Source organism: Lepus europaeus, chromosome 10 (assembly GCF_033115175.1).
Source record: "Lepus europaeus isolate LE1 chromosome 10, mLepTim1.pri, whole genome shotgun sequence".
NCBI lineage: Eukaryota > Metazoa > Chordata > Mammalia > Lagomorpha > Leporidae > Lepus > Lepus europaeus.
In genome coordinates, this window is record NC_084836.1 from 115,894,208 (window position 1) to 115,903,328 (window position 9,121).

The 9,121-nt window shown below is 63.8% G+C and overlaps 1 long non-coding RNA gene across 2 annotated transcripts; it reads right to left on the minus strand.

The window, feature by feature from the left end:
* Window positions 1-304: 304 nt before the first annotated feature.
* Window positions 305-8,767, minus strand: LOC133769139 (uncharacterized). Of its 2 annotated transcripts, XR_009867109.1 has the most exons (4): window positions 8,419-8,767; window positions 2,022-2,167; window positions 1,073-1,546; window positions 305-971 (listed from the first exon to the last, which is right to left on the minus strand). It is a non-coding gene; the product is annotated as an uncharacterized LOC133769139 (long non-coding RNA). The 2 variants fall into 2 exon arrangements; XR_009867108.1 differs by lacking the exon at window positions 8,419-8,767 and having other exon boundaries at window positions 2,022-2,252.
* Window positions 8,768-9,121: the final 354 nt, after the last annotated feature.

A 9,121-nucleotide genomic window follows, 5' to 3' on the forward strand; every position in this document is an offset into this window, starting at 1 on the left:
CCTCCTTGCCTCCTGCTGGGTCCTCGGGGCCTGGAAGGGGGTCCATGATGGGGAATGGGCCAACCCCGACTGGGTACTTGCAGGTGCCCTCCTGGGCCCCCTGGGCAGTGCTGGAGGGAGGTTCTGTTCACATGAGGTCATTTGTCCCATGGTACTGGGATGGGAACTGGACCGGACCTGTGCCGGCCTCACAGACACCTCCCTGGATTTGGGGACCATAGGACACTCCCCTAAAGGCTGCACCTGGGGTTCACTGCATTGATCATGAATTATACTTGGATTTTAAAAAACGTTTTATCTTCCATCCACTGGTTCACTCCCCGAATGCCCATATAGTCCAAGACTGAGCCAGGCTGAAACCGGGAGCCAAAAGTGCCATCCAGGTCTCCCATGTGGGTAGGAAGGCACCAAGCACTTGCACCGTCACCTGCTGCTCTCCGGTGCGTTACCTGGCACCTGGATGGGCGGCAGAGGCGGGACTCGATCCCAGGGACGCCCCACGGGATGCAGGCCCCCCAAGGGTGGCTTAACCTGTGTCCCGCCACGTCCCCACCCCTTGACTTGGCTTATTTTTAAAAATCTCAGCTTTGTTTTTGTTTTTGTTTTTTTAAACCTGGGGCTTAAGGGGCGGATGGGTGGAGTCTGGGAGTGGCTGACGTTGGGGGTAAAACGCGCACTCGCTGCCCTGCCCTCTGCTCGTGTCCTTTGGCAGAGGCGGGGAGAGGCCCTCAGGTGGGCAGGGCACTGGGCTCCGGAGGCGCGGAAGAGGCCGCCGTCCGTGTTCCCCGTGGCGTTCCTCTCGGGCGCTGGGAGGGAGCCGTCGGACGATGTTTGTCACCGAAGGGCGTCTGGGCCCTGCTGCCGTGATGCGCGCACGTTTTCCATCTTTGTCTTCCACCTTTGTTGAGCCCTGGGAACCTCTTGCTGGTGACGCCTGCTCGGGGCCTCTCACAGGTGGGGGAGGCCGAGACCTATATTACAGATTTTAAAAAGCCAAACAGGGATATGAGAACCGTGGTAAGTTTTACCTATGTCCCAGTAACGCTGCTCATATGAAATCCAGGGATCCTACCTGTAAGCGTGGCGCCAGACACTGTCGAAGTCTGGTCGGAGGATTCTGACCACATGGCCCACAGCGTCACAGGGCGCCGAGGGGCGGACTCCACCTGGGTGCTGGTTGTGCGCAGACAATGAAGCCTGCGGCGTCTCCCCAGTTCTGAGAGCAGAGACAGGGTGGGGGGCGGCCCCCCTTCAGGGGAGCAGGTACATCTGGAGGCGCCCCGGGGTGGGGCCGGGGGCAGTGGAGAGCAGCTGAGGACAAGGCCACGGTCTCTGGGCTTTGTTCCTCGTGCTGTGGCCCACGTGCTGAGCTTGGCAATGAATCCCCAGGCCTCACCCCACGTTCCGGGGGCTGTGCCCTCACTCACCACCAGTGGTCAGAGTGTGGGCTCTGCGCGTGGGCTCTGTTGCTGCTGCCCCCAGGCTGTGTGGCTCTGGGGGACCTCTCAGCTTCAGGGTGGGGGGATGCCTGTCCCTTCCCCGGTAGCTGCAGGAGTGGGTGGGGTTGTGCAGCCGTCACTGGGGCCGGGCCTGGGAGTGCGTGGCACCCTCACCTGACCCTGCCTGGGCGCCTGGAGGAGGGGACCCGTCCCCGAGGGCTTTCGGGAGCAGAGCAGACTTCCCCAAGGTTTAAATCGCGATGGACGGCCATGCACAATCAGGGATCGGCCTGCTCTCAGCTGAGGCTCCCGGCTCCCAGCTCCCAGCTCCCAGCTCCCAGCTCCCAGCTCCCAGCTCGGCCCCGCGGGCCAGCTCGTCTCCAGCTCACCCCTCCTCCCCTCGCAGCAGCTGCCCCTCTGCAAGGCCTCCTTGTCTCTGCACGGAGCAGGTCGGCCCTCTGTTGCTGGCCTCACTGCCCCACCAGCTGTGCAAACACAGCCGCAATCTGCAGGCCGGCCCCGCCCACCGCCTGTGTTTATAAATAAAGCTTTATTGCAACCCAGTTGGGACGGCTGATTTACTTGTTGCTACCCAGCTGCAGCGTTGTCAGGTGATGGAGATGGCGGCAGGCTGACGATTTTATCCAGGGCAGAGACCACCAAGGGGCTGGTCAAAGGTCACCCGCTGTCTGATCTGGCCGCTGCTGGGACCGGGCCGTGGGCCCGGCCTGGAGGTACAGAGGCGCCTGGTGACTCCTGCAGGTGGCCAGGAAGCTCCAAACCAGGTGGCTGAGACCATCACACGCTCCTTACAGGCCCAGTGCTGTGAGCAGGGCCCACCCTGGGGGCGTGTGGAGGGCAGGGGGCAGGAGGGACACTGCCCCAATGCGGCCATCTGGGCCCACAATGGCACGCCTGCCCGACTTGTCACCCAGAGCCATGCCTCTGGCCTCTGTGTGAGAGCTGCGGGCCTGTAAATATTGGCATTTGCAGCTCAAGTATCATGCAGGCTGCACAGCTCCGCGGGCTGCCGAACGGAGGTCCCTGACACTCTGCCCGGTTTGAAATCACCACGAGTCTGGTGCGTACACGTGGCTCAGGCCAAGTTCAAGGGCCTCCATGTGGGGGCAGCCAAGGCTGAGTGTCAGCCTGGTGTCAGCCAGGAGGCTGCAGGGGGAGTCCAGGAGGCTGGCGGCTGGCGGTGGCGGGCACAGCAGGGGCGGAGTGAGCCGCAGCCCAGCGCGAGGCCTGAGATGCCCGCTGGGTTTGTCTCTGCAGACCCCAGCAGGCGGGCGGTGCCGGCTTCACCGAGGCCCCACCTGCCCCGCAGCCCACACACTCTCGTCTTTGAAGCCTCCTCACCAGCGCACCCCAATATCGCTTCTCCAGACTTCTAGGAATTCCTAATCCCATCAAGTTGACCCCGCAAAATTAACCCTCAGACACCCGGAGCTACAGATGCCCCGGTAAACCAACCCCCCACCCCTACAAGGTGCAAGGCCGCACTCAGGGTGTGTGCTGTACAGCCCCGGACGCTGGAAGTCACAGGAACAGGCTTCAGACTCGGACGGGTCCGGCCCTGAGCTCTTCACGCTGCCTTGCTCAGCCTCAGTGTATCCATCTGGCAAATGGGGAGGCTGAAGCTCACTGTGAACTGTGACGGCCTCAAGGCCGGGGGCTCCAGGGCTGAGCTGGGAGCAGAGAGCTGGGAGTGACGGGGTGTGGGGGTGCCGGGGCAGCCATGTGTGCAGCTGAGCGCTATTAGGGGCCGGCAGGTGGCCCGTCTAGGAAGCAGGTTCGTTCCTCGTGTGCCACCTGGCACCCTTCCCTCGGATGGACTTGGCACAGGCTGAGTGCGGTGGAATACGCACACAGCGTAGAGCCCGGCGTTTGACAGTGGCAGGCCGTGATGGGAAGGTGATCGGTCGTTCAGGAGGGCGGGCTCACACCGAGCTGGGCAGGAGGAAGATTCCAGGGTGCTCCGGGCAAGCTGTGAAGAGCAGCCGGAACGGGGGCTGGGAGTGAGGCCTGTGGCTTGGCCCCCCAGAGGCCACTCGGTGAAGTCTGGAGATGTTTGGGCCTTAAGGTTGGGGAGGTGCCACAGGTGCAGCAGTGCACAGGGTGGCCCTGCACCAGGACATGTGCGGTCCACAGGGCCAGCAGGGCCCACGTTGAGGCCTCTCGGCAGGGCAGAGCAGAGAACAGACGTGCAAATGGCCTGTTGCCACTGGAGGCAGTGTTGGAAGGGCAGCTTTTGGGGAGTGCTGAGGGCAGAGGAGCACTGCCCCACCCACTGCTGTCACCAGGGCCTGCGATTGGTGAGCGCCGAGGAAGGGGCGGGCCCATCAGCCAGCCTGGCTGCCTAGGGGTCAGGAGCTGGTCCTGGGGGACAGACAGCCTGGGGCCGTCCAGGGGCAGCACGGTGCACACTCTGGCATCAGCCGCCTCGCTCGCCGCCTGCTGATATCTGGGGCCCCCTGGGTCCCAAGGCCACGTGTGCCAGACAAACTTGAAGGATGAGCTTTGGCCCCGTCTCAGCACTGCTGCGGGACAAGGCGCCACCGTGGCCTCAATCAGTGCCGGGTCCACGGCCGAGAAGCCCAGATGGCCACAGCGGACTCGGCTCAGGGTCTCACAGGCTCCCAGCAAGGTGCGGGCTGGGCTGAGCTCTTGCCTGGGAGCGGGGAGAAGGGGCCCCATCCAGGCACATGCAGGCTGTGGGCAGAACCCGGCTCCTGTGGCCACGGGGCTGTGGCCCCGTTCCCCTGCTGGGCGTCCTCAGACGCTGCTCTCTGCCCAGGCCTGCTGGGCGCCCGTCCTCAGGGGCCACTCCACCCCTAGCCCCCAGCCCCTTTCTCCGGCTTCTTCCCCGTCAGCCAGGGCTGTTCCCTGCTTCCCTGAACCATCAGCTGTGGCATCTGATGTAGACCGGGACCGGGGTCCCCTCAGCTTCACGGGCCTGGCTGTGAGGGGTTGGGGGGCAGCCTCGGGGGCCGTGCACAGCCCCTTGCCCAAGACCTGAGGAAGAGCGAGATCTTGACACAGCCTCCCATTCGCGCCACGACCTCAGCCGCCGGCTCAGGTCGCACTGCCGCAGGCGGCTCAGGCGGAGCCAGGTGCTGGGGCCTGGGCTCCGCTCTGCTTGGCTCCACCTTCCTGGCCTCGGTTCCAGTCCCGGCCTGGACTTCCCAAGGACGCCTGGCCCAGGGTTTCTGCCTGGCTCTGTGTGGCCTCGCGCCCAGCAGGTGCACGCTGCTCCCTGGCTGGGTGGCGGCTCCGCTCCATGAGGTTACCAGGGACCTTCTTCATCCCCACGTCCGTCATCCCTGGCTACACAGCAAAGCACCCCAGGCTGAGTGGCCTGGAGCAGCGCACGCCTGCTGTGGCCTGGTCTTGGGGGTCCCCTGCGTTGGGCCTCCTGGGGGGCTGCAGCGCCATCTCAAGGCCGCGTTGTGGAAGGATCTGCCTCCGGGTTCACGCGGCCGCTTCCGTGCCGTACAGCTTACGGGATTGAGGGTCTCGGCTCCTTGCTGGCTGTTGCTGGCCTCCGTTCCTGGCCTGGGGCCCCTCCCATGTGTGCCCTGCACCCCCAAAGCCAGCAAGCCAAGAAAGAGACAGTCACTCAGTCCAGACAAAACAGAAGTCACAGTCCCTTGGGTATTCTTGGCAGTGACGTCATCACTTTTGCCCCGTCCTGTTGGTCAGCAGCGAGTCTGGAGCTGCAGCCACCTTGGCAGGAGTCGCCAGCATGTGAGTGCCGGGAGGGACCTTGTCAGGGCCAGGGTCAGACGCTGCCCCCCACAGTAGCACCCTTGGGGACCCCCGGGGCCCCTGACAGCGACGGCCTGGCTGTCACTAGCACCTCCCGGCGGCGGGGTATGGGGAGAGCCGGCAGGGGTGCCCCTCCTTTCAACGCACAACCCAGACCTTGCAGGGGCCTCTTCGTGTGCCCCGCACTGGCCAGCCCCAGCAGTCTCCCCCGCTCCCGGGCCCTGCCTTGGGGGCTGGGGTCAGGGCTCGCGCTCCCCTTGTACTGCGTGGGCAGCAGCCTTGCCTTCCTTGGCCGCAGGCTTCCCCGGGGTGCTGGGCGCCGGGCAGGGTATCTAGAACCTGCTGTACGGCTTGGGTAGATACTGAGTGGCCCGTGCGGCGCGTATGAAGTGTTGTCCAGGGAAGTGTGTGAGCGTAGACAGACTCCACCCAGAACAGCATCAGGACTGGCCCCTGCCTCTTCAGTGGCAGATTTTACACTCAAAGACAGCCCGTCACCGTCTCACACCCCGCGCTTTCTTACCACCTAAAGGAGCCCGGTTCCCTCCCCTCGGACGTGGGCCAGTCTTGGGGATTGGCTTCGAGTCCCTAGAATGTGCCAGGAGGACTGCCCTGTGCCTCTCCAGGTCACAGTCTGTCCTCCGTCCGGGGGACCGTCTGTCTGGGGACACTCGCCCTGGGAAGCTGGCCACCGGGCTGTGAGGACGTTCCCGTAGCCCACATGGACCAGAGCCACCGTGCTGCCGCCAGCCCTGGGAAGGAACAGGCCCTCAGACGGGCCAGCCCCAGACGTCCTGGAGCAGAGACAAGCTGTGCCAGTGTGTCCTGCCCGCCCGCATTCCTGCCCCACAGCATCAGCGAGCAGAATAAACGGTTGTTTCATGCTCCTGGTATTTGGGGTAATGTGCTACACAGCCACAGCAACCGGAGCTGCGTCCCTGGGGTGGTGACATTTAAGCAGCGCCTTCGAAGATGACGAAGCATCAGCCAGGCAGAGAGAATGGAGGGGTGCAGGGGGAGGGGGCGCCGTGCAGGGGAAGAACCTTCCAGGTGGAGGAAATGGCCTGGGCAAAGGCCCTGGGGCAGGCGCGAGCTCTGTGATTGCAAGAGCAGGCCAGCCTGCGCGGCTGAGCTCAGACCCTGGTGGTTGGTGGTGCGGCCCAGGCGGCGAACTTCAACTGTTCGTCTTCCCCGGGGCGGGAGGGAGAGGGGAGGAGTGCGATCTGAAATGGGCTTTGCTTTTTCTAGAGTCCTGGAAGCTCAGAGTGGAGGGATGATGGCAGGGGCAGGGGCAGGAGAGGGGACGTGGCCGTGGAATGATCTACCCAAGGCCACGTGATTGACAGTGTGGCCATGGCCGTGGCTGGAGAGGGAAGTGGCCTGATTTGGAAGCAGGGACAAGGGAGGAAGACCCGAGGTTCTGAAGAGGAGAAAGGGTCAGGAGGCAGCAGTGTCCCCCTCGCGGGCTAACACTGCCGTTGTCAGACAGCTGCCCGAGCCTCGCCCTGGTCGGCGCTCACGGCGGCTGCGGCTGGCTGAGCGCTGTCCCGTGCAACGTGGCAGACAAGGCAAACCCCTGCTCAGATCCCATCACTCAGAGACACTGTGACTCACGTGTGGGCCCCGAGACCAGAGCCACCTCTCAGGCCAGCGTCCCCAGGGTCAGGACATTGGGGCAGTGTCTGGGGGCCGGCAGGGGCAGGTGCCGGTTGAAGAATCTAGGAGTCGGTGACAGAGGTGGAAGACGTAACTGCCGTGACGTGCTGAAGCGGCTTACACAGATGACGTCACTGTCCTCCTGGGGACACGGGCGGAATGTTAGTGGTCACCTCCGTGTCCCGGGAGGAAGTACACCGGATGCCTGCCCAACATGCCCCACACTGGACGGGCTGGAGGCAGGATTCGAACTCGGGTCGCTGATTCTCTAGCTGGGTGCCTCCGTTCTGCTCAGATCTGCCTGGAGTCACCGTGGCCACAGGTTGGGGCCACCTGGGACACTGCAGCCCTTGCTGGTGGATGGGTACCTGGTGAGAAGGAAGTAACCAGCAGGTGCTCATTGAGTGCCCAGGTCTTAGCTCTGTTCTTAGCGTCTGTGCCACCCTGAAGGCGCTGTCCCTTTTAGAAGGTTTCAGAGGACCAGTGCTGTGTACATGTGTGTGTGCACGCGTCTGTGTGTGTGTGCACGCGTCTTCCACCTCCTCTCGGAAACCCACAGACTTGGACCTCACTCTCTGTCTACGCTGAGTCCGGTTCCTCTCCACAGTCCCCAGATCCATCTCCCATGGGTGCCAGAAGCAGAGGCGCCTGGCTGTGGCCGGCGGACTGAGGGAGGCTTCCCATGGATCCCCCGCCCAGCATCCTCGGGGTTGCCCTCCAGTCTGGTGCAGAGGCCAGAGTGAAATCATCGACGCCGCAGTGCGGGAACTCCCCTCCGTGCTGTCTGTGGCCAGAAGTGTCTCACTCCCGGCCCTCCGTGTCCTGATGAAGTCAGGCGGCCTGGGCTGGGGATTCTGTGACAGGTAATTGCCTTGCGGACTGACGCAGGCAAAACAAATCTTTCTGGAGCCTGGAGCCCGGGGAATGTGCACTGCTGCGGGGCCACCACGAGGGGGCAGCAGTGAGGCTGCCACGGGAGCCAGCGGCCGCCACTTGGGTTTCCTGTTCCATAGGGCCCTAGCGCGCGCGCGCACACACACACACACACACACACGGGGAGGACTGGGGTGCTGAAGGCGGGGTGCATCTGGCTGTACCTGATTTCTAACTCCAGGGCCATGAGAGAGGGGGCTGGGCGGGCCTGGGTCGCGGGCACCACCCTCCTCAGGCCCTGGGGCGGCGCAGCCTAGCGTGTGGTTTCCACGCTCACGCAGAGAGCAGATCCGGCAATCTCAGGGCCCCCTGCCAGGGCGGCGGTGAGTCACTCTTTCCGATAGGCGTCCCCTGCCCGTCTGCTCCCTGGAGCTGTGGTTGCTCTGGGTGGGGGCACAGAGCCTGTCCTTGGGGGGGGGGGGGTCAGCCCCAAAGCCTGGGGTTGAGGGAGCCGGCTCCTTCCCTCTGGCCAGGAGAGAGTAGAGCAGGGGGACCCCCTGCCCCGCCCCGCCAGTCCTGACCAAAGAAACCAAATGTGATCATTGAACAGTAGGGCCTCTCCATTCACCAAGAGGATAAAAGCCACGTTCCCACAAGGCCCTAGGTAGCAAAGCCCTACCTGGCACACACGGGAATGCTGGCCTCTGTCTGTGGGTCACCTCCTCAGGGAAGCCCCCCAGGACCACACTGTCTGAGACGCTGTCCTCATAGCGGTCTCCTAAGCTCTGGCGCTGTGGCGTGTGTGAGTGCGCGGTGCACAGCCACGTACTGTTTGCCTGTTGGCTGCTGTTTCCCCCGCTGAGACACTGTTCCCGTGGGAGCTGGGGTTCTGGCCGTCTCCTTGGCTGTTACATCCTCAAGCCTGGAACACAGCCGGGGTGAAGGTGTGGATGAGGGTTGGGCACGCAGCACGTAATCCGAGAGAAAGTCAGAATCGAGGCTGGGTCGTGGGGACCATGGTGCCAAGTCGTTTGCTTCAGGCTGGGGAGGAACCGAGGTGCCCGTCTTGCCCCCTGGGGGAGGTGAGATTTGATGAAACTTTCCGTGCTGGGAGAGCGGTGCGCCAAGGGAGGGTGTTAGGTCTGGCTGTTTGAACCCCAGCCTGCTCCTTCCTTGCCTGGCCACCCAGGGGAGTGAGCCGGCCCTCTGAGCCCGTCTCCACACTGGAGCTGGAGCCGACACTGCTAACCGCCTCACAGAAACATCCGGAGTGGGCAGGGTTCGGGTCACACAGCCGACCCGTCTGACCCCCAAGCCAGGCTCTCAGCATTCCTGCAGTCGTAGCTTTAGGAGGGCTCTGCTGTGTGAGGGGCTGTGTGCTC